This window comes from Alligator mississippiensis, chromosome 8 (genome assembly GCF_030867095.1).
Source record: "Alligator mississippiensis isolate rAllMis1 chromosome 8, rAllMis1, whole genome shotgun sequence".
Lineage (NCBI taxonomy): Eukaryota > Metazoa > Chordata > Crocodylia > Alligatoridae > Alligator > Alligator mississippiensis.
In genome coordinates, this window is record NC_081831.1 from 19,658,805 (window position 1) to 19,684,214 (window position 25,410).

Consider the following 25,410-nt stretch of genomic DNA (forward strand, 5'->3'; position numbering starts at 1 on the left):
TGCATTGCTGCTACCAATGCAAAATCATTAAAGCAAGTAATTGCTAATAACATCAGACAGATATCTACAGGGATTAGAAAAGATCAAGAGAAACATAAAACTCATTAGCCCAATTATTATCTAAATCCATTCATCCAAACATCATGTAAATTGCATTACTATGTTTCCCTACATTTAAAATAAAGTATGTTATGCTGTCTTGTGTCCCTTCACTTCTGAAATAATGGTGCCCTCAAAAATATCCTCTCTTCAGAATGGACAGCTACCTGGCATTATCCCCTAAACCTACCCAATTTCCCTATCACCTAAAGTCAGAATGATCGCTAATTGATTCCTAAATCCTGCAGCCAGCAGACTCAACAGAGATGCTGCTGCTCTTTCTGTAATGTAAGATAACTTGGCAACTCTCCCGAATAGTTCTGTCCACATTGTCAGAGGTACAGAACCACATCATCACCCTATAAGGCCTTCAGTGGAACCGGGGCCAGGCTACAGCTGTCCTTTCCTGAAATCAACCTCAGTACATGGCAATCACATAGTGGTAACCAGCCAGCACAATCCTCTGCTTTAAGATCTGGCACCCACCCACACTTTCAATTTCATTCAGGTTACACGAGCATAGTCCCCAAAGGCAACAAGGGCACCTCCCCATTCAGCCACAATTCACAGGGGATTTGACAACTGCGTCCAGTCAATTGTCTGAAGAATTATGCATCAAATGAACTTCATTAGGGAAACAGGCTCCCCTACTTGGTGAGAATAAGTGTACCACTACTGGGTTAATGCTCTACTTACCTTCTGCTGTAATACTAAACCTGCCTAGAGAAATGCCTAATCAGTGTTTAACAATGATGGGTTGCAATTTCATTTGATCTATACTGATATACACTGAAAATCACTTCAACTCTAGGTACTGAATAAATAATGTACTTTATGATTCTGCAATAATTCTAACTGCCAGGGCCTTATAGAACTAGTTAATACTAAACTTTCTGGGTGCAAATTTCTGCACGTATTATACTCACTCCGTGGGAATATCATAAGGCAGAATTTTCAGTTGGGGAAACAACTTGTGCTGTAATACTTATCTACATGAATTTCACTTCTTTTTCTGCTGAACGGTGGTACATAAAATAATTCTACCATTTTTGAGTGTATTAGGAACTAATTAAATGGATAATTCTTGACCTGCACAGTTTGCAAACAACTACTTTCAAACATTCAAACTTGACACTGGGTGTGTCTACACATGCAATTAATGCAAAGCAATAAACTCTGGAGCAGTTTGAGCCTGAGTACACTACTCCTGGGCGCAGCATCTACATGTATACCCAGGACAGCAGCAATTTGAACCAGGGCAGAACAGGCCCAGGCTGACAGGGGACACAAGGGCTCAGCGCTGGGCTCCGGGTGGCAGCATCAGACAGCAGAGAGGTTGGCTGGGGCACGAGGATGCTTAAAGTACAGAGCTATGTGGCTAGGCAACAGGCAGGAATCTGCCTCCCAGCCAGCTAGGCTGACTGGGCTCATTTTACACCCATGCTCAACGTCTACACGTGCGTTTAATTGCAATAAAATACTTTGGTGTAAGATAGTACGATCCCTGATGATACTATTTTACTGCAGTGTTAATTAGTTTACTGTGGTCTAATACCATCATAAGTGCAGATGGTGATGCTTTACTCTACAACTAGTCCGCTCTGCAGTTAAGCACGTATATATGCAGCCCCTAAGTCTGTAAAGTTGCATGATTCTGGTTCTGCACCCCAATTACAAACCAAACCAATAAGAGTATTAGTTTCAAACTGCATTCTCAAGCAAAAAATTCAGTTCCCAATTTTCACTGTGCTTGGCCAGCCATATATTTTGAAATCTGGTTTCACTGAATGTTTGAGCACTCAAGCTTAAAGCTCACACCCAGGGAGTATGCAGGCTAGTAAACTGTGAACATTAACACAACCATGGAAAGCAAGCATACAAGGGAAATGAGCACAGTTAAAGTGAATGTTATTTAAAAGCTAGAATACATATTAAAAGTCTTTTTGCCAGAACTACCCCCCACCAGTGTATGAATTTAATCTCTGAACTTGCATGACAACTCCCACTCCCACAGAAGTCAATGGAAGTTTTTTGCCATTGACTTCAATGGGAACAGGATCTAGCCCTTGGTGGAACAGAGCTGTACCAAGAAATGGCATAGTGGTCTTACCTTTCAGTGAGTTCTTAAAGGTGTAAGCAGGAGTCATTTTCATCCGGGTCAGGTGGTTGAATATGTCCCTCTGAGAAGGTTCCAAGATTTCCTTTAAAAAAGTATCCATTTATCTTTCTAAGTATACAGCAGAAATGCATAACGTACATCATATCAGGCTAAGCAACCAAAAACATGCCCTGCGTTTTTTTCCTCTCTCAGAGGCCTGCCAGCTGAAAGCAGAATAAAGGAAGCTGTCAGGCTGCCAGCAAACAATTGGTGTTACTATAGGGATGTTATGTTACAGCCATTCACAGGGAGATGCAATGATGACTTCTTACCCCATCAGGTTCAAAGTCTAATTAGAAGCCTAGCAAATCACTGGGAGTCATTCCACAGAATTGCAAAGGGCTCTGGATCTGGCCCTAAATACATTACATATTGTGCCGTGCAGGCCCCGCCACGGCCGCTGGCTCCATGATCCAGCCGCACACCACCCCCTCCTCCCACCCCTAGCTCTGCGGTCTGGCCACTCACCATCCCTGCCCCCCCAACCCCACACAGGCTGATATGCCCGAGGCTCCACACACCCCTAGGGATGGCGCTGTTCACGTGCAAGTATCACCCACCACCCCCAATGTTAACCACTGTAAAGTCAAGCAGCCAAGAGTCTTGAAATCTCAGAACTAAAGTTTCCTTTGTGACCTTAGGTCACTCTCTTCGTGCATATGCATTATAATACTCTGTATTTACATGATCGCATACTACTTTTCCCAAAGAATTATCATGAGGTCAAGGTATAAGAGAGTGAACGAGCAGCTTTCCAATATTTTTTTCTCCTCTTTGTTCAGTGTGTGTCCCCTGCCTTATTGTCTACATACTATTCAAACCCTGATTTGAAGAATAAATAATTTACTCCAGGGTGTTTCTCTGGTGCTTATCACACAAGTTATCTGACTGCTTCATAAACATTAATGACTTTTTCTTCACTAGATTTTTGGGAGCTGAGGGTATCCCCATTTTTGCAGAGGAGGAACTGAGGCACAAAGATTATAAAAGTATCCTAACTAATTCTTGGGGCTAAGTTTGAAACCCTTTGGATCTGTTTTATCAGAGTACTCAGCATTATATTTCACTTGATTTATTCAGAGCATAGCTCCCTAGGACTTGAGCTGCAGCTATGTTCAGCATTTTTGCAGATCAGATCCTTGGGATGTCATGAAAAACACCTGCAAGAGAAACATTTTGGGCAGAATCCTGTTTCATTTTTCCTAGTAATTCAGCATTTTGTGACCCAACTACACATGCAATGTGGACGCAGTTGTCTGCTTTGGACAAGTGAAAATCACAAAAAATCTACATGGCAAAAAGCCATGTTAGATGTCGGAGGAGGAAGAGGACTATTTAAGATTTTAACCTAACAGCCTATTGGCCAGGACATTTGCCAAACAAGCAGGAGACCAAAGTTAGGCATTACCCAGCCTCCTATCCAGCCATCCTCTTAAATCTAGCTTTCTGGGCAGACAAGAGGCAGATATGAAACAAACTAGAGGGTGTGTGGCTCATTGAGATGGCTGCTGCCCTAGAAGGAAGTAGCTCCTGGCCAAGACACTTGCTTCTCATGCAGACTCTTCCTCACCGTTTGTTATCCATTTATCCAGTGCTCCATTATCTAATGATTATTAAATGGAGGATGCAGTGGGTCAGCTTCAAGAGGAGAGCTGATAACCCCTGCTTGGTGGTTAGAGCAGTATGCTAGTAAGTCAGAGATACAAAACCCTTTGGGGTGAGGGGGGGCTAAAGCCTGGGCCTCTTACTTCCTGGGCAAGTGCTTTAACCACTAGGAGATTAGACCAAAATACAAAAGGATCTTTGTCCTCCTCTTTCATCTAATACCCTTTAGCCACAGGGTTTTACCTGGCTATGATTTGGAGTATTACTCTCACCCAGGTACATAAATCCCTGCGCATGCCACGTAGCCACATGAAAGCTCATGCCTCTGCAGCGTGTGTGGAACGTGACAGCTAACTGCACTTAAGTGCAAAAAATGGGAGTTACATGCCTGAAAAACCGTGCACAAAGTGAAACAGGATTCTGCCCTTAGTGGCCACCTGTGAGAAGTCTACTTTAATAGGGTTACCATATTTCCATTTTCAAAAAAGAGGACACCTGTTTGGGGAGGGTGGGGGGCTATATGATGGGGGGGGGGGAGCAGTGATATACCCGTGCCTGGCCTCTGCCTCTCACTCCTAAACCACAGCTTCCCCTAGCCCCGCTGCTGCCTCTCACTCCTGACCCACAGTACCCTGTGCCCCCCCTCCCAAACCATGCTGGTGCCCCTCACTCCCAACCCATAGCCGCCCCCACCCCCACCCCATCCCTACTGATGCACCTCACTCCTGACCTACATCCCCCTGGCACTGCACTGGACTCCTGCCCCACAGTCCCCCATGCCCTGGTGCCCCTCAGTCCCAAACCACGCACCATCCTCCCCCAGCCCTGCCACTGCCCCTGACTCCTGACCTCCAGCCCTGCAAGCATCTCCAGGCTGCCCTGGCCCTGTGAGCACAGGCACTGGTGCAGCCCGGCCACACAGCTCCCCACTACCCCTCCCTTCCCCCCCGGAGGAACAAGTGCCCCTCTTGCCCTGCTGCAGGCCAGTGCCAGGGAAAACTTTGATGCTGAGTACAGGAAAATCTCAAATCACGGACTTTTTTTGATATTTAAAAAAACCGCCTGGACGAAGATGGGAGGACTCAAAAAGAGGACATGTTCAGGAAAACCCGAACATATGGTAACCCTTGCTTTAACCAATTTGCCTGACATCACATGGGAGCTCTGTGGCAAAAGCAGAGAGAGAATCCAGTCCTCCTGGGCAGCCATCAACTGCCTTAACCATGAGACTGCCCTTTTCTTTTCAGTGATCCCCTGCCTCATTCACTGACCCTGTTCCAGCATCTCCAGCAAATGAGGAAGGGGCTCATCAAAAACAATTTCCTTTATTAACCATCCCTGCTGCTCCCCCACAGCAAACCCATCCCACTGGGGTCCTGCAGGGAACAGCGTGAACATGCAAGTAAAGACTATCATAACACACATGCACAAGGGGACCAAATTCAGGTTGTCCGGGTAGCCTTTATTCTGGGATGCTCCTAATGATTGCAAACCTTAATTATAACAGATCGGTGTACACACACCTTTATTTATTTTGGTTTATGTTGGCTTCTTTCCAATCTCTGGAGGAGAATATATATCTAACCTGTTTCTTCATTCCCTTCAGCCTCTGCCTCCTAGCATTATTCCTACCTTCCACAGGTACCTCATCCACTTCCAGTTTTTGTTCCCAATCTCTCTCTGGCTTCTTATTCCAGTCTGTTTGCCCAGCCGGTCCCAGTCTCCCCTGCTCCATCCCCTGATCTGATCACAAAACTGCCACCTGGGTCAACTGGCCCCTAGTCCCTCTGGAGTCTCTCTCCATCTTCTACTCCCAGACTTCTTGGCTGACTAGTCCAGACCTTCCCTCCCCCAGATCCCAGTCTCAGCCTTTTATCCTTCCCATTCACAATGCTTCCTCTCTAGTCCTCATTTTTCTTTCCTACCAATTTCAAACCCAAACTAAGCAGCCTCCTTTTTCCAATCTATTTCCTTCCCTACCTTGGTCTGGCTTTTGCTCATCTACATTAAAATCAGGCAGCTCCCCGCTTCACATTTTTTGGATGCCAGATTGTTGAGATCACAAGAAAGACAAGACCCCAGCTCCAACTTCTGGTACCCAGCATACCATTGATTTGAGCAGCTATAACAGGAAAAGATTGGATTTGTTCCCTTAACCGGTCACTCCAAAAATGGTTCGCATGCAGTGTCATCACCATGATAGAAGCTGTGAAGGAATGGGGTAGGCTCGTTGCGGGTAGAAACTTTTGGCTGCTAAAATGGATGTCTCACTTGAACATGCACAAACTACAATTTTCAAAGCTTCATAATTTGAATAGATTTGGGTTGATCTTCATGGCGACTGAATAACACATCCCTGACACCCTTAGCATTGTACTGCCAAATGTCAAGTCCTTGTTCCAAAGCATGCTGGCACTAGAGCTGCTCAACTCCCCAGAACCCAAAGAGGCATTATTTTCCTTCTAGCCCACTAAACCATTTTGGCTTAAAATTTCCAGAAACACAAGCTGAGACAGACAACCAGCATGGGAAATTTCAGCCCAAATGGTAAAAGTTTGGTAAGTGATAAGAAACTGAAAACAGGAACTTATAAAGAGATATTTCAGACAGCATTAACAATACGTGGTGCTGAGAGAGGTAGGTAGCCCTGTCTGAAGCCAGGCAAAAGGCAGGGCAGAATGGGACTTCATAGACTAATTCAGAGACTAATTAATAAGTGGTATTATAAGCCATGTCTATGAGCTCCTGACTGGCTCTGTAGTAGCTAATGAATTGCCTATCTACTTGGATATTTTTCCCCCGCCATCTATGAAACCTGGTGCTTTTCCTGTGCCATTGTTCCTAAACCTCTCAGAGTTACAGTATAGGCACTTTTCACAAGCCTTCCTCCACATAGCCAAATTCAATTACAATCCATTGTCACCACAGAAACCAGAAGTAGTTCAGCTGACCTGGAAGTGTTGCATTATTCCTCTCAGCATTACTGCCCCACAAACCAGTCCCTGCAACCCCCAACTGTGTGAGCAGCTCCATTAACATCAGCCCGGCAGGAACACAAACGGAAGGAGCCGACCTTCAGCAACCATCAAATATTCACAAGCTCCATAACTAAGGTTGTGAATCCCTGAGTAACTCAAATAAACCTCCCTGTGGCTGTTTCTCCAACTGTGCTAGTGGCTTATGCAGGGGCAGGATGGTTAGGAAATGAGCACATCTGGGTTCTATCCCGTTTTCATACGACTTTAGGGCCAGATTCCTAAAGGAAATTAGGCACCTAAGTACCTTTAAAATGCCGGTCCTGGACTCCTTGTCTGTCTAGGCCAGTGGTTCTCAATCTTGTTAGGTTCAAGGCTTCATTGGACTCAAGACACCCCTTGGAAAATGCCAGCTTTTATCTTTCACTTATTTTTTTACTACAGAAAAATAATAGAGCAACGGTTCTGTCATAAAGAACTCGGAAAGACCACAATAGGTCAGAAATGGTTTCACACTATGGATTCCTATTTGAAATTTTTGGGTTTATGTTGTGAATCATGTGTAGGCATTTGCATGCCTAACAGTGTTCATTTTGTACAGCACCCTCTAAAGGATACAACAGCCCGCACCCCAGGGTGCTGCGACACTGGCTGAGAATCGCTGATCTAGGCTGTAAGCTCGATCACTGTCTTTTACTATATCCACATACAGCACCCAGAACAGTATTATTGGCTCCAGGGTGCTATTGTAATACAAATTTTAGTTGTTATTATTATTACTATTAATATATCTATATAATGGCAGATTGTGGGGGTTATTTAATTATTATAAAGTTCTGGGAGTCTCTCAGGTCAAAGGGACCAAGTAAATCACATATAGTTATCAATATTTGGGGGGGTAAAAGCAACCCCCCAATGATTTTTAATCAAATGAGCTTTGTACCCAGGACTAATGCTTTGGCTGTTCAGTGGGGTTCCCAGGGCATTTGTTTTGTTGACATGATTAATTCACTTGGCTCGCGCAGAGATGTCACATGCTTTTCTATGGGATTTCCATTATGGTCCAGCATTAATCAGGGTCTGTTTATTAGATACTAGGATAAAAAAGGGTGGGGAAGGCTCAGATATTTCATGAGTTCTAGGACTAGGAGATGTCTGGCAGCAGATTTCATCACCTCTTAAAAACAGAACAGGAGAAAGAAGGTTTGTTTTTATAGAAGAAAGTCATTTTAAAGAATAAATTCTTTTAATTGATCATTTGTCACCAGGATTTAAAGCCTGTTCTTGGCAAGGATGAAGAGTCACTGTTGTTAAATGCTCCTGCAGTAACTAAAGTTCCTCACTTTTCTCCTTGACCGGTTGTGGGTAGTGAAGACATAAAGCTACCATTCCCAGGGCAAAGCCACTACTTGGCCAAATGACTCAAGTTGCCAGCTCCCATTCCCTCTGCAATCACTGCAGAGTATTAAGTTGATTGCTACATCATGGGCCATTTTCTGTGTTATATTGAAACCACATAGCATCACTTAACCAGGGCCAAGTAGCCCTAGGATAACAGTTGCCAAAACAGTATGCTGGTGACACAAGTCATAAGTCATTCAGGTTTAACCTGCTCTTAAAATCTTCCAAGGATGGAGGTAATCTTCCACAACCTCTATGGGCATCCTGTGCCAATGTTCAATTTCTCTCACAGTGAGAAATTCTTCATTTAATCCAACTTAAATTGCTCCTTGCCCTATTCCCTACAACCACAGAGACTTATCTATCTCTAGTCTCTTCATAACCACACTTCAGGTATTTGAAGACCGTCATTAAATCCCCCCTTCGTCTTCTCTTCCCTAGACTAAACAATTCTAGTTCCTTCAGCCTTTTCTCATGACTTGCATTTCCAGACCTCTAATCATTTTTGTCACTCTCCACTGGACTCTTTCCAATTTGTCCACATCCTTCTTGAAGTGCAGGGTCCAAAACTGGACACACTACTCCAGGTGAGGCCTCACCAGTACTGATCAGAGTGGGAGAATCACTTCTCTTGATTTGCAAATAATTCTTCTATTAATACAGCAGAGTATGTTATGATATTCAAGGGACAACATCTACTGGAACCAGTCCATGGTAAATAAAAGGAAGTGCCCTAATAAGCATGCTTTCTATTGTTTTCCTTCATCCCTCTTGGCCATCATTGAGGACCATGTACCAACACCTCCATCTATACAAAAGGCTATATAGTTATGTCAGTCTACAACAGCAAGAAGATCTGACCTTTTTATAACTGATTCATAAACAACATGAGTATATGCATCTTACAAACAAGTGGCACTACATCAAAAAACATCAAGCAGTGGCCTGGGAGGCTGCAACATAGCCTGCAGCAGGCTATACCAGAACATGCATTTTTCATATTTTCTTGCATACAATACACACCCTTTCCCCCTAAAGTTAGCCCTCCAAACTTGGGGTGCATGCACTAAGTGGGGAAGCTAATTATCTAACTAGGATAGAAGAACCCTGCTGTGATTCCTGCTCCACCATGCAGCAGCTGTGGCATTACTATTCAGGCAGCTAAGGCAATTGATTGAAGGAAACATTGTTTTTCACTCCAGGTATGTTAGTGATTATCTCTCCTTAGTAATGGCCTTGATGTTCCACTAATCAAGCTAACTTTTCCTAGGGCAATTTTGCTGTCTGCTAGCTGCTTCTGGTCTCCCTTTTCTCCCATTTCACTGCTCTGGAGATAATTTAGCTCTTTTCAAAATAATAGATCCACCTCTGGATACATGCCTTCGGCAAGGATTTTCAATTTTTAGCTAAGCAGGAAAGGGAGAGTGAATCAGCTGATGATTAGGCTCTGTCCCTGCTCTTTGCAGTTATAACTGTAAAAATCTTCTTTTCTTCATTGTGCCTTCAGGTGTGTATCATATTCTGGGGCTTGTTGTATGCAAGAAAATACTACCTTTATTGAACACTTTCACTTAAAAGGGTGTACATGTTACCTTTGTACTGTTGCAACCTGCTTTTTCTTTTCACTGGCATTGGAAAGATGAGGGCACAGCAGAGATCCTAAATTCCTTCTTAGCAAAAATCTTTCCCATATGTTTACCAACTAGCTGATATTGTATCCTATGCTGGACATAACAGATGGTCTTCTGAAGGAAAGCCCAGTCCAAGTCTATTCCATAGAGCTTCAGTTCCTTGCTTGCTCTTTTCTGCCTTGCTTGTTCACTCCAGGCACTGTCCTGCACTACAGCTCCTCTAGTTTCTATTGCTGTGCATCTTAAGATGGGCAGTAGTTCACTGCTGGGGGCTGGCATTGTGACATAAGAGCTTAGTCTCTTATTACTCATACAGTGCATTAATATTTTTGTATAATGAAGTCTTACAAGCTAAACTACTTTCATAGTTTAAATGGATTATATGTGCTTAGAATAAGCAGCAATGAAATAGCTAACAGTGTTGACATTTAAACTGCTGTCTTTAAGGTTCTGTCTTAACATCTCAATGACATGAATGGGGCTAGTTTACATTGCTATAACTTCAGGATGTCTATGAAGACTTGTCTACATCAGTTCATACTCATTGGCCTTATTCTCCATTAGTTGCGTTACAGTAGCTGTCACAGGCCCCAACCGTAACTACCAGCACATTAAGCTAGGCAGTCAAAAATCACTAACCTAAGCAGTGTGCCCTATTTATATGCCTATCAGACAAGTATGTAATTCACTTCACTGTAAAATGCAATGCCAGTTCCAATTCTATGTCTATTGATTTGCATTATAGCAAACATTGTTTATCTGCATATTGGCTAATGCATAAAATGCTTAAGTGCAGATTTCATAGCATGACCACAATGGTTCAGGAATTGTGAGAAGCAAGGCTTTTTGTTGGGGATATCTTTTATGATTGGGATAAACCTTGCAGTTGATCCATCTATAAACTGGCCAAGGAAGACCAGCAGGCAATGGGAAAGTCCCTGTTCCCCCAAGCACTACCGGGAGTAACAAGGAATAACGGCCATAAGTTGATGGAGAGTAGATTCAGGCTAGATATCAGGAAACACTACGTCACAGTCAGGGCGGCTAGGATCTGGAACCAACTTCCAAGGGAAGTGGTGCTTGCTCCTACCCTGGGGGTCTTTAAAAGGAGGCTAGATAGACACTGTGTTGTTTGACCCCAGCATCCTTTCCTGCCCATGGCAGGCGGTTGGACTTGATGATCTGCTCAGGTCCTTTCTGACCCTACCTACTATGAAACTATGAAACAATAAAAGATATCCCCCACAAAAAATTCCTTACTGCTCACATTAAGTCCACAGCATCGTTCAGCCCCACTCTTTATTTTGTTAGGTAGCTGAATTCCATTTAACTGCATAAGAACTGGCACCAGAAGCTATGAATGGGAAATAGCAATCAAAGGGCTGCTATTGGGAGCTTCGAAAATAACAGGAGCTGGTCAGTTTCAGAACTGCTTTTTCCTTATTTTCAAGGCTGCCAATAGGAACCCTGAAGTTGATTAGGTCGACTCTTTTACAAGGCTTCTAACAGCAGCTTTGAAACAAGATTAGAAGACTTGAGAATGTGGAAAGCTAGCCAGTTTCAGCACTGGTAATAACACAGCATTGAAAGCCCTGTGTAGTTAATGAACACTGCTTTTATTAAAATTGGATAAGTGCATCTGGATATGACATAGCCTTTCTTCAGTTTTTAGGTTATGCACAAAACCAGAAAAAACTGAACACAGGACAGACAAAAATGAGAGGAAGTGAACTATGGCATAGAAATATAAAGGGCTTGGCTACAAATCTGGCAGAACTATGTTGGTATAAGCACGCCATTGCAGATAGGCACAACAGCTATACATTTGGAAACGCTTGTTTCAAAATAAGGACATCTACACAGGGTGTTCCACTGGGATAGTTCTGCAAGTCTGTTTCCCCAAATAGACAGGCAGTTAGCTTACAAAAGGGCTGGGATGCCACAGGGAACTGAATTCAGCCCTTCTGAAATGCAATCATCTGCCTTCTCTTCAGTGGCACCTCCTAACTAGCAGTTTCCAGGTGTTCTTTGCAACCACAAGGTCAGAAACAGGGATTTTATTTTATTATTATTTTTTTTTATTCAAAGCTTGGATTCTAAAGAAAGAGGCAGTGTGGCATAGCATGGCAAATTCTATTCCAGATCTAACTTCTGGTAGCTTGTGTCCTGCTTGAACTACCATGAAGTCACGTATTGAAGCACAACTGGACTCCAAGCAGAGATGAGACATTTGTCAAGATCAACGTCTGCTTGGAAGAAACTTCTGGGCAGGGAGTGAGGGAGGATTCAGTACTGGGATTTAGGTGTGATTCATTATATGTCTACAAGTGGGAAACAGATCCTAATGCATTAAGTAATAAACTTGGCAGGACCCTGCTAGGTCGGAAATGTGTGTGTAATGCAGCAAGTCATGCCACAGGAGCCACAGAGGTCTGACAGTGCATGAGGGGGAGTGACAGGTTACAAAATTGCCATGGCAGAGCTAGGAGCTCAGTTCCCAGCTCCCCCACCCATGCTGGACGAAGTTCCTTTGAAGTCCAAAGCTCTGAGTAAGTTGGATCATCATTGGGGTGGGAACGATCAGTAACCTCCTGCTTCCTTTGCCAGAGTGCACTGATGTTGTCTCACTTCCTGCAAGCCTCCTTCCCTCAGGGAGTGCCTCAACGCCCACACTTCTTGAGGAAATGGGGGTTTCGTCTCCCTTGCTTTGAAGAGGGCTTATCTTTCCTTAAGTTAAGGATGTATGCTCCAGGAAGTGAGGGAAGGGGAAATGCATTTTCTTCTTCCAATCCTCCACCTCATTTGTGGCGGAATTTAAAATAGAGTAAAAACATCTATATAGAGCCCAAAAATACAAATGCTAAGCCATATATTGAATTAGCAATTGTAACTAAAAATCCATCATGTTAGTAATGGAAGTATGTGCAAACACACCAAAGAGGGGACAGGAAAGTGAGATGCTTATAGAGTTGCTATGAAGTAGGGATTCAGCAGCACCCGCTGGGGTCGGAGGTAAAACAAGAAGGGAAGTGTCTGGCTGTGAGGAAGACAGACAGGAGCAAACTGGCAAATTTCCGTATTCCTGGCAGTTCCGTTTGAAAAAGCAGAGACAAATTCAGGCATTTCCCTCCCGCCCGAGTCTCAGGGGTTAGGCTGGCTGTCTCATGATGTCTAGTACTTCCAGTTTCCAGAACAGATAGATTATCCCTCAGGAATGTGCTTGGGAGGAGGACTTTTGGAGTTTCTACTTCTGGTCCTGGCCAGAAACAGGAAATTTAAAAGGTCAGGAGAAATGGAAGTTTATCATCTCCAGAACTCACAATTAATTGAGACTTAAAAAGCACAACACAGAAAAGGCTCGGTCCTCTCCTTCAAATTCATAAAAATGACTCTTGTTCAAGTGTTAGGTAAAGGATGAGGACAGTTCCTATGTCATGCAAACCATGTCTTAGTGGTTCTTATGCCTTTGGAAGAGGAAAACTTGGAAGGATGTGCTGGTGGCTGTGGCTGGAGATGTTGGTTCAGTCCCCTTCAGTACCACCTCCGACTTCCCAGGTGTCCTAACTCAAATAACCTAGCCTCTCTGTGGCTCAGCCCTCAGTATTAAGATAATCTGTCCCCTTCCCTCCCAGGTATGAGAAGAATAAACATGCTAATGATTCAGCGGTTAATATACAAGTATAAGACAAAATCATTTAATGCTTTGGTCACTCTGAGGTGGCTGTTGCTATCACTCATGTGTACTTCTATCTTCTCCCAATGCATTTTGATCTTCCACGAGCTCTGCATGTTCTCACCTTTATCTTGGTCCAAAGGTGACACAGGCTGCTTTCCTTATACAAATTAGTGTCAGGGAGAGAGTCTATCTGAGCTTGCATGCTCTCTGCTGAGCTGCTCACAGGCAGTGTTGGAATCCAAGTAGCTTTGCTGCCCTCAACATATGGCCTTTGCTCTTCAGTGTAATGTAGCTCCTTGTTAACCAGAATCAGGTGACAAATGTTCATGACACTGTCTGGCCTCCTCTGCACGCACAAGTAAAGGTGAGATTAGATCTAATGCATGATCCACACAATCATGCCACAGGTGTAAGGCAGGAGATGCAATTGTGGGATTGCACATTAGATCCAATCACGCCTGATTGCCAGTGCAGGGCTTCCCCTGTACTAGTAAGAAGCAGGCTCCCATGGCTGGGAGCCCCCTTTGCTGAAGGGGCTTCCACCCATGGGGGCCACTGTCAGGGCTCCCTGCACCAGCTGTGCCTCATGCAGAGTTGCGGGGATCTCAGTCCCAGCTGCATGTCAGGTGCACCCCAGACCAAGAGCCCCATTAATTGCAGAGCGCTCAGTCCAGCTGCCCGTGAGGCACAGCCAAGACCAAGCCCCATGTTGGCTTGAGGGTTTCACGCTGGCTGGGAGCCCTGTCAGCTGGCAGGGCTCCCAGCCACAGAGTAGACCCTGCTACACATGCAAATTAAACTCAGCAGCAACCAGCTATAGAGTTAGTACACATTTTTGAGGTCTAACTTTATAGCTGCTTGGAGATTGTTATCATATGATAGCTACTTTGCACATGTACCTGGTGTTAAGGTAACTGCACAATTAACCAGTTAATTGCACAATACCTGTAACATGTAGCAGGGTCTCTGTCTCCACAATAGGGAGGTTAGCAGCACTCATTAAATGGGATCAATGGAAGATGGAAGATGTTAAGACAGCCCATTTGTGCTTAGATGCTTACTAGGAGGGACTATAACAAAGCAGAATTAAAACCTTGCTAAAGTCAGTGATTACCTCTGGATGCTTATACAAGCCCCATGAATTCTCTAAGATGGATTGCTAGTACTCTGATGCCTTGTCATAACCTGGAGCCTAGAGCTACAAAGAGGAACCACCTATTGCAAGAGAAAGACATGCACCTTGGCATGTCCTAGTCCTAAACTGGCAATAGGGCTTCATAATATAAACAGACACAGAAGCAGAGCTGCAACAACAGGGCTGGACTTTTCAAACAAGCCTGTAGGAGTTCGGCACCCATATCTCACTACATTTCCATGGAATTTTGGTATCAAACTATGTAAGCTCCTTTCAGAATCCCAGCACAGATGCCATTTAAGTCATCAGTATTCACTGCTCATTTTCATTTTCCTGAATGGGCTCTACTGTTAGTGAAGAACAATTCCAGCTCCAGCATGGTCAAAATCCTTTTGGTGTGATCCCATAGACTTCTTTGGTGTTACACTGAGGATCAATTTGGCCCAGAGGGTGCCAGTTCACTACAGCACTGAAATCCATCTCCAACACTCAACCATTTCAGTAAAATGGTTTTATCTGCTCCCTTTCAACATGAAAAGTTCCAGTCCTAAGGAAACACATTGTCCCCAAATATGAATGAGCTGCCAAAAGCTCTCTCTAGTTCAAATATTCCTGGAAGTGAATACTCTCTTCCTCCCTAGACTTCCCTGAATCAGAACATACATTTCCTGCTTTGTTTTGGACTGAAAAAAATAAATTACAAGACAACATGACATGTACCAGTTAAGTGCTGGCCTTCAGTTAGGCAGGAAGCCAAGTTTATTTTTAAGTTGGGAGGGAAGCAAGTCATTTGGTAGATTACTGTATTTTTTGAGAATGTGCTATTGAATCATTTGTTCTGGAAACACCCCCTGATAAGTCATATTAACTTTCCAGGCAGAAGTTGAGACTGGGCAGTCTCAGCCTCCCAACCTGGGCAGTGTACTCTTTCCGAATGCCAATGTGATGTGTATGTTAGCAGTGACAGTTTCCTGCATTCATTGTCATCAGTCAGCAACACCAAGTGAGCAGTGTATGGGTCCTGTGCTCTTACAGGAAAATGTCCTAGACCTGAAGCACGGGGGGAAATTAAACTCAATTGTTACTCACACTAATTCTGTGCTCTGAAATGGCTTGCACTTCCCAGAGTGAAAGACTCATGCTCTACCTATCAGCAAAGGGTACCGAGAGCACTGGGGTTGGGGTTGATCAGACAACATGGTCTAAGCTGACCTAATACAGAAGGAATGTGGTAAAATATTTGCCCTTTCAAACTACTTTCCATAAGTAAGTTATAAAAAAATGTTACAGACCCATGACTATTAAGTGGCCAACTGGCAGTCACCCATGCAAGGTGGTTATAGATCACCCATGACAACCACATCCCTTGACTTTACAGCCTCTGTGAGCTGACCTGGGAATTCCAGGTCCAGCTCGTCCCCCTGGTGAGGCAGTCTGTAGTAGACACCCACTATCAAGTCCCTCTCCCCACGCCCCCCTTGCATTCTTACCCAGAGCGCTTCATTTTGCCCCTCCTCTGACCCCATCCTGATCATTGAGGACGTGTATTGCTCTTTGACGTATAGCACTACACCTCCCCTCTTTTCCCTGCTCTGTCTCACCTGTACAGCCTGTATTCCTCAATGTCCACTGCCCAGTCGTGGGTAGAATCCCACCAGGTTTCCATGAGCCCCACTAGGTCTGGGTTTTTGCTAGCTAGTAGGAAGACGAGTTCCTCCTGCTTATTCCCCATGCTTCAAGCATTTGCGTAGAGGCATTTGAGGCCTCCTGTAGGTGCTCGTGCCACCCCCTGGGTCCTAAGCCTGCCTGGCCCCTGGCCCTTACTTGGGTACTACCTGTGTGCATCACCTGGCCTGATGGCAAAGTGTCCTCGAATCGATTCTGGACAGTGATTCAAATCACTGAATCGAATTACTGGAATCGGCCGAATCTGAATCTGAAGAGAATGCTAGCCTCTTCGCACAGGCCTAGTCACTATGATCATCTAGTCTGACCTCCTTGTCTAACACCAGCTAAAGAATCTGCTTCAGGCCCTGGACAGATCAATGTATACTCAGGTAGAATGTATATGGGTTCTGTATGGAGATGTAAAAGGCACTGGGCCTGGAACATCCGAGGTAGCTCACACAGTAAGCAACTTGTGCCTCACTACTAGCAAATGGCAACCCCAGGATAGCGGTAGCCAGACAAAATCCAGTTCAACTTAGGGCATGGACAGGCCACACATTTATTATGCACTATATTAACTTTATTATACAGTAGAATTGAAACAAACACACAATGTACTACCCTTCCACAGAGTAAATCATCCAAATCCACAGTGTATTTACCCCTTGAAAAACATGTAGTTCCCTGGAGTTCATTGGGCTCGTGTACATGCCACAATTTTTGTCCTTTCATGCACTGCAACTGCATGTCTGTTTGCACAAGTGGGATTTCCTGAGTTTTTAAAAGTTTTTCTTGTGCATTAAACTAAAACTCCTCAGACATAGTTTAGCTTGGCTCACTGGGAATTAAGGCATCGTGTCCATGGATTCATTACTTGCAAACACAAAGGCTCTCAAAGATATGTAATGAGCCTCTTTGTCTACCAGATGGCACTGCAACTTTTTTGTAGTTCACCCCTTCAAATTGCTTCCACATTTTTTTTTTTCTTGTGTGGCTTTTTATTTTTATTTTCTTGTTTGCTGGCTCCCTGCTTCCACAGCTGCATGCAGGGCATGGGCAGGGGACAGTGCTGGACCATCCCGCTCTCCAGCAGCACTGGCCAGGGACCCAGCTTAATTTGTTTGAAAACCTAGTGTGTGTAAACACAGATGCAATGCTCCAAAATAAATGTTTAAATTTTATAAACCTATTTAATTTAATGAGGATTAAAACCTGTGGTGTGTACAGGTGACCATTATGTAGAAAAGTCCAAGCAAGTTACTGCACAGATTGTGTCCTGTATCCCCTAGCCAATCTCATCATGGGGTAGCCATTTGCTCAATGCAAACTTACTTCCTACCACTTCATGCCCAAGTATTACAATAGTGCCTACTGTGGAAAGCCAGCTTGGAAGATCAGGTCATGCACCTATTTCTTACTGCAGATTGCATTACCAGGGATTAAAGTCCTGGCTACATTACTACATAGTAATCACAAACTATGTCTGCACCCTTCTATCAGTAGAGTTGTACTCCCAAATGTTTCAGGGTTATTTCTCCACTAGACTGGGTAGAGCTAACCCAATTTAGAACTTTTGTATTTTCTGGCAACTACCTTTTCCATCAGCGTAAAGAATTCAACTGTCCATGGTCTTGGTCCTCTTCCTCCCAGCCCTGCAGGGGTGGCCTGTAACTCCCTGGTCCTTGTTCTCACTGTGGAGCTTGAAGGCAGGGTGGGAGTTAGGGGGATATAGTGCTCCAGATCTGGCTGGCAGGGAAGAAGTGCTCTCGGTAAGTAGGGAGTCCAGGTTATGAAGTGTGGGGGGCCTGCTACAGTCAAGAGCTGCATGAGCCTTTAGATGGTATTTGAAGTGGGAGAGAGGGTAGTTTCATGGGTAGAGTGGATTACTTTGCGTGTCACAGAGGATGAAGTTCTAGCAATTCAGGGGGCAATTTGTGGGGACAGACAGAATATAAAGTGGTGTTTTGCTTGTGAAGGGAGAAGCCATGTACAAATTCTCTCTTCTACACCCACACAGGATGTCATAAAGAGTTAAATTTAATGCATGGTTCAGAAGAATGAGAAAGAAAATGAGAAAGAAAAGCACTGAGTGCTATTCTTGAACAGGAGACAGATCATGGAAAAATCCATGGGCATGCACTTACGGAAGCATAAAAGCACCCCCACAATAACAGGAAAATATGGGTAATGATGATGGATACAGAGTATGAAAGAGAATAAAGAGGACACAAACAAAGGTGAGAGAAAGGTAACAAGAGTTTCGTGAGGAATAAAAGTGTTTGGACTTCAGGAGTGGGAGAGAAGGCACGAAAAATCTCACAGTTCCTGAACGTCCCATAGGAAAGAACCACCTACTGTTTTCACCTCAATACAGCAGTGATGACAAACACTGGCAGAGAAGACCTTTTGTGGGGAAAGACTCATGGGACTGAAGGAGTGGATACCCTCCACATGCTTGGCTATACAGGTTGATGTGCAAATGGCTACTGGACTCCAAAGCTGAAACAGAGAGAAATTAAAAACAACAGTCCCAGAACCAATTCTTGCTGTAAATGTCTCTTTGGCTGCCCTAGATGGGGTGGTGACTTACTTGGTTATTAAAAACTACTGGCACTAACTGCCTTGACCTTTTTCTTTGCTATGCCTTTATGCTTTATCCATGTCATTTAGCCTTACTTCATGATCACAACGGATTACTTGTTTGTTAAGTCACAACAATTTAGGAAACCTCTGTGTACTAAAAGCTAAAAATCCAAAGTTTCCCATATTCACATCCTTGGGTCCACACTTCAGATTTACCAGAATCCCAAGCAGAAGAAGCATTAAAAAAAGAACAGCATGTTAAAACATCTTAGAATGGTTTAAGATGGGCAGCAGGGGTTAATTGATTTCTAAAGAGCTTGGGTCTCACACACGGAGTTTCACCTAGCCCTAGAAGCAGACAGGCTGTCTAACACGGCAAGGACACAAAGTCTGGGAACCAAAGGAGAATGTGCCATACTGCCCATAACATGAGATAAAGTGACACCCACTGCAAAGCCCCAGAGCAGGGGGGCTTGAGTCCTGGTTGTGGGGTAACAAACCAAAGTAGGAGAAGGCCCGGAAGGCTACATGGATGTGTGACCATAGAGAGACAACCAACCAGAGATAGCCATGGGTGAAGAGTCATCAGGAGTCATCAAGAGGGAAGAAGAATCTAAAAGCAGAGACCTGGAAGTAACAAAGGGTCCTTCCCTTTGTCTCGTCCCTCTTCGTCTCTCCTCCTCCTTGGTGAAAGAGGTCCCCGTCTCCATTCCCTGAAAAGGGTCCCCGAGGCCACCATGGAGGGCATACGACCAGCCCATCTCATACACCTCACTATGGGGTGTGAGCCTTGGCATCCCACCTCCAGGCTACTGCTATGCTGACATCTGACACCTAAGAGTCAAGACTGCGTCCTGGCCAGATGTACTTTGACTCTGATGACAGCCCTAGGATTTGGTAGCTATATAGAATTGCTTGATTGTTTGTATTGCTTTTTTTGTTGTTGTCATTGCTGTGTATCAATAGATTTGCCTATTATCGAATGGAAAGGTCATGGTTGGTCTGAGTGGGTCCCCCCACCACGAGTTAAGTGAGGTGTGAAGAGATAAGCAGATAAGCGCAAGCTCAAACTTGTCCCTGCATGGACAATCCCTGCCCCTACTTTCTGCCCCCTCTGTAAGGAGGTAAGCACTGTAACATATAAATTAGTTTGGGGTGTACCTCAAGTCCATAAAGGTTGATAGCCAGTGGTCTAGAAACTCTGCCCTCTGTGCAGTTGCCCAAGGATAATTGTGTTTGGTCCTGCTATTGGAAATTACAGACAAATTATTCCGTATTTGGAAATCTTTAATGAAACAAACTTTGTTCCTGTTTTATACCAACAGCAGAATTTACACCTTGCTCAATTATTCCGGTGGGCCAAAACAGAGACCATCTCTGTCCTTTAGAGCTGCGTTGGCTTTGCAGAGCAACCAGCAGTACAAAGTATAAAAAATTATCTTTATCATAAGGAGGAGCATCTATCATAGATCATACCTGTAGTACCCATGTATGTTAAATTCAAATTACAACAACAGAAGGTTCATTTCTGACAGTCACCTTTCAAAGTAGGACTGGACATTCAGTAGTCTTGGGCATGATAGTGTCCTTTATTATTCTGAAAATCAAACTGGTGATCATGTTTTATAACTAGTGAAACTGAGAAAGACCAAGAGCAATAAAAATCATTCAAAATGTCAAAGAGTTGTTCACAGAAGGTATACACAGCTAGCAGAGGCCGTGAGAAATGATCAACAATTAAAGTCTGATCCTTTCTACTGTATAGTTTCACCATTCTCTATAAAAAAGAAAAGATGCTTCAAGTTTTATGTAACAGAGGCCTTTTAAATACTTGCATCATAGAAGTTACTCACACACATCATACTGAATGGATCAGACTTATTTCTTCAGAGCCAATAGTTCAAACCACATGCAAAGATAATGGGATTGCTTCTAAAGCATAGATAGCATCTTGAATAAACAGTACAGATGTTTTCTTGGGGTTTCTGGCTCATGTTTTGCTACGGGTGGAAAACATCTTCCCTTCTCGGGTGAGGAATGTCCAGTGTTCAAGGAATGAGGCGACTATGACAGGATTCCAATCAGCAGGGAAAGCTGGTAACTGGCTGTACTAATAACCCAAAGGTCACACTGGTCACGTTACAAAACCAGAACAGAAAAGAACAGGCCAGAAATGAGAGCCACAAAGAGGAATGTAAAGTTCTGCCAGCAACCAGAGATTCTGAAATACAGAAAGAGAGAGAGAGAGAGAGAGAGAGAGAGAGAGAGAGAGAGTGTGTGTGTGTGTGTGTGTTATTACCAGGGATCCAGGTTTTCTGTTTCCCATGGAGAGCCTGAGAAAACCATGGATTTCCCCTTTATTGGAGGAAAACATGGATTTCTCATTTTACCAGAGAAACCCGTGGATTTTGCAATTTTGCAAAGAACTCTGCAGGCCAGCAGACTTCCAGCTGGCAGGGGCTGGAGGGAGCGGGAGCGGGAGGAGGGCAGTCAGGGAGGGGGCACCATGTGCATGTACACGCACATGGCCACCAGGCAGCCTGGAGAGCAGCTCTCACAGGTAAGTGGGGGGGAAATTGAGGAGGGCTGGGGGGACCTGTGCCCTCCAGATCTGTGCAAGGGACAGGCTATCCTGCTGCGGGCTGAGGCTCCCACCCTGTTGCTCTCTCCTGGGGTCTCCACAATCCAGCAGGTGTGACCTGGCATTGCAGGGCACAGCAAGGCTGCACGGGGAGGCTCATTGCCACTGTGAGCTCTGCACTGCCTTGGCGATGCATCCCCTGCACACACAGCAGCAGCAGAGGCAGCAGCGTGGGGTTGTGCCCCTTGCTGCTGCTGCACATGTGGGACATGTGTCACCACGGCAGGATGGAGTTCACAGCAGTAAAGAGATCCCCCACATGGCTCTGCTGTTCCCTGCAGCGCTGGGTCGCAGTCACTGGGCTGCTGAGGCCCCGGGGTGGGGCAGCAGGGCAGGAAACTGAGCCCGCAGTGGGCAGCCTGCACCTGTCCCCACCCCACATACAGATCTGGGGGGCACAGGTCTTCTCTGCCTCCCCCTGGGAGTGCACACAGCAGCGGGGAGCTGCCCCCCTCCCCCCCCCCAAACCAAGCCCACAGTAGGCAGCAGCAGGAAGGGGAGCCAGGCTCTGTTCCACTGCAGCAGCCTCCACCTCCAGCCGGGGGCAGGGGCTGTGGACCTGGGTCCCTGGCCCCATAAACCTGGCAGCTGGGGGCGGCAGTGGGCTGTGAGGTGGAGTGTGGAGCCTTTCATTTTAACCATGGATTTTGGGGGTTTTATCAGATACTTTGCAATTTTTTTTTAATCAGGGGAAACCAGGATCCCTGGCTATTACTTTTATTTTTTTTTAGTAAGGTGAGTGAATTTGGTGCACAAGGAAGGTGGGAATAAAAATCGTGACTACAGCCAATGAACTAGTGGCAAGCAGATGCTCTATACACTTCCCACAACCATTCTGTCAGTGCGTCTCTTAGCTGCGGCAGTGCTTTCCAATCATTTGCAGCGGCACCCCAACCTGCACTAATATTTGTGTACTAGCAAACTGCCCATCAAGAACGATTGTGGGGGTGGGCAGAGACAGAGCACTGCCACCCACCACCCCACACTGCTACCGCCTCCCAAGGGCTGGGGGGTGAGGGGGAGTTTGCATGCGCCACTCCTCTCCATACCGCATGCAGTCCTACGCCACCTCCTCCCCTGCTTCATGTCTGGCCCTGTACAAACCCCCTGCCCCCACACTGCCATGGCCTCCTCCCAGGAGCGGAGGAGTGGAGGGGAGGCTTGCATGTGGCTGGATGCAGAGCGGCGGAAGCGCAGGGCAGTGGCAGCAGCGGCTGTGTACAAGCTTCCTTCCCCCTTCCCCCTGGGAGGCAGTGTGGGGTGGTGGGTGGCAGTGCTCTGTCCCCGCCCGCCCACCCTGCCCATCATTCTTGATAGGCATTCTTGATGCAGCACTGACTGAAGCCCCACCCCCACCCCGAGCATTATGGACAGACAGACGCACAAACAGACTAAGCCCTTTACATACATATACTAGCCAATTGCCCATAAAGAATGTCCAGGTGGGGCGAGCGGCAGAGCCCCATATATCCCCCCAGTTTGGGCCCACTCCCCCCTCTGTACCCTGTGTCCCTGCCAACATGGCAGCACTCTGCCGCACCGCCACCTCCGGTCCCAACACTGTATTTGCACTCTGATTGATTGTCTGACTGAAACAACCAGAGTACAAGTAAAGCGTTATGGGCAGACAGATTAAGGCTTTTATAATATTAGAATAATCAGAGTTCTTATAATATTAGAATAATCAAAGGTAGAAACTTGCAACACCTCCTGTTCCACTGATATACCTCATTTTTGGCCACATCAGGTTATACGCCAGTAGCATTCTTTTCTTGTGTTGACAAATTGAGAACCATCTCAAACCCTTAGGAAGAAATACATTTTCTATCATTTTCACTTGGGCCATTTGTAGCATATGTTTGGATACTGCAGCAATGTCATGGTATCACAGTACTTAGGGTCAGAAGGGACCTAAACAGATCGAGTCTGACCCCCTGCATTTTCACTTCTTAAAAGTGAAAACTGACATTTGGGCAAGCAAGTGACCGGTGTTAAGGTTTTCTACAAATAACTTGCAAAATCCAGCCAACTCATGTTGTGGTCATTCCCAAGTCAATAACTAGCAGTGAGGTTGAAAGCTAAATGCCTGGTTAGTCTTTGGGGGCCCTGGCGCAATCATGCCCCCTAGTGACGAGAGATGTTGTTGGAAGCGGAAGAATACAACTTCACAAAAGAGGATTATAAAGGGTTTGAAGAGAAAGTGAGAGCAAGATTAAGTAGCCAAGTTTTGATGAACACTAAATGCATGCAAGAGGTCTAACGTAGGAGGAATACACGAGAGACAGCTGATGTGACAATTCTAGCCCATAGCAACCGAGGAACAAGTGGAGCAGGTTTCATTTAGCTGTTCCGCTCTGTAACCAGCACTTACACACAGCAAGTAGAACAGGAAGTGAAAAAATGTGGGTTTTTTCTGTAAATTGAAAGCAATTTTATTTTGTTGCAACAAAAACCTCAAGAGTGCGCTGCAGATCCAATGCCTACCTCTACCAAAATCTGAGTAAAAAAGTTACAGGCTATTTATTTATCTATCCTTACATTTTAAAATATGATGGTAATGTTGAGCAGATATAAAGTATCAGAGGCAATCTGTTATCCATGTTTACATATAGTCACCACACTGTTAACTTCTAAAGCACAGGTTCTCAAGTATTTTAGACTCCAGGCACCCCTCCCTGGAGTCAAGGCACTGCTCCATAACTTTTGTGAATTTGTTTATGATGCTACTGCCTTGCAGAGGGGTCGGGCAGGGGAGCAGAGAGAGCCTAAGCCTGCCCTTATCTGCTTATCTCTTCACACTTCCTGACATACCCTTCAAAAGATCTCGCAGCACTCCAACATAGGGTAAGGAGCAGAAATTTTTGGACAGGTCACAAAAAACATGGTTGGGTCACTAAGGGAAAGGATGAGGGTAAGGATGCCTGAGTACTGTTCCTGGCCTTTCTGAGGATTCACTCTGTGACCAGGGGCAAGGTACCTATATCCTCTCTGTGACAGTTTCCCCTAAATGAGATAGAGATAATCATTCCTATTATTCAATGGTAAAAGTTTGATTTAGCTCCTTGAGCTTTGAAAACCACAGATGGAAATTGCTGGGAGAAGGAAAGTGTTCTTTACTGAATCATGATAAGAGCACTATAAGCCTGCAGGTCTCCGAATCTAATGATACAAGCCAAGTCCTCAGGAGGGTTGTCAGGCTGACGGCGTTATTAACTAGAGTAGAGATGAGCCAGCAAGTCTACAGCACTTTTGTGTATTAAAATTTTGTGGCTAGAGAGTAAACGTACTTGCTTCACAGTTAATATTGATTGCCCTGCTTTGAAACAAGAGACAGCAAACACTTTAATAGATGCTAAGGAACAGTCTTTGGTTTTACTGTAGCTTCTCTAATTGCCTCTGTAGCCTCCACTAAAGTGCTCTTTGTAACCTCTTCTAGGAGAGAACTAAGCAGCTATCACTTCACTACTGCATGCAAGGGAAATGCGAGTAAGGGTGACACATCCCTGTCACAAAAGGCCATGTTGCAGCTGGACAGTCTATATTCATACCCACCTACCCGCACTTTAAGTGCAGGCCTAAAATTAGGCTCTAGTTCTATAGGTTTCAAAAAGTAGTTGGGAAATGTGGAACATGAGCTAAGCTAAGAGAACCCTGCTGCAACATGCATGCTATGAATTACATCTGTAGGAGAGCCTATCCTCCACAATGCATTAGTGCACCCTCTCTGCACACTAATGAATCTGAGCTGCCAGCAAAATAACTTAAACCCCAGTACAAATGTATAGAGCCTTTCAAAAGCCATAGCATTTATGGCTGTGCCAAATACCAAATTTAGCTA

At 44.9% G+C, this 25,410-nt stretch overlaps 1 protein-coding gene across 3 annotated transcripts in view; it reads right to left on the reverse strand.

The window, feature by feature from the left end:
• The window catches only part of TEKT3 (tektin 3), a 253,946-nt gene that overhangs the window by 196,449 nt on the left and 32,087 nt on the right, over positions 1-25,410 (reverse strand). For all 3 annotated transcript variants that reach the window (XM_059732194.1, XM_014595763.3, XM_059732195.1), the window contains exon 3: positions 2,210-2,300. The gene's annotated coding sequence lies outside the window, so the exon portion shown is untranslated. The remainder of the gene's footprint in view (positions 1-2,209; positions 2,301-25,410) is intronic.